This window comes from Gavialis gangeticus, unplaced genomic scaffold (assembly GCF_001723915.1).
Source record: "Gavialis gangeticus isolate Ggan-Ray unplaced genomic scaffold, GavGan_comp1, whole genome shotgun sequence".
In the NCBI taxonomy this organism is placed as follows: Eukaryota; Metazoa; Chordata; order Crocodylia; family Gavialidae; genus Gavialis; species Gavialis gangeticus.
The window spans coordinates 135,562,321-135,562,826 of record NW_017729032.1 but is presented as its reverse complement, the minus strand read 5'-3'; positions in this window follow the sequence as shown (position 1 = coordinate 135,562,826).

Genomic DNA, 506 nt, shown 5'->3' with positions numbered 1-506 from the left:
CTCTAGCCACATACACGCACATAAACACGTATGCACATAAACATATATACATACAGAGCCCCCAGCAACACATGCGCACAAACACACACACCCCCTGCAGCTACACAAATATAAACACAATCACACATGCACATTCTCTAGCCACATACAGCCCCCCTCTAGCCACACACACACAAGCACACATGCACATAAACCCAAGCACACCCACCCTCCAGTCACACCCCCTCTCCTGTTACACAAACAAAATCACACAAACCCCCTTCAGCCACCACACATATAAACACACACACCTTCCAGCCACACACAAATACATAACTACACACACCCCCACACCCCCTCCTGCTACACACACACAAACACAATCACACACGTTCTCCAGCCACACACCCATAAACACACATGCATGCACATAAACACATACACATACCTTCCAGCCACACACACAACAGCACACAAACACCCACCCACCCTCCAGCTACCCAAACGTAAACACAGTCGCGCACACA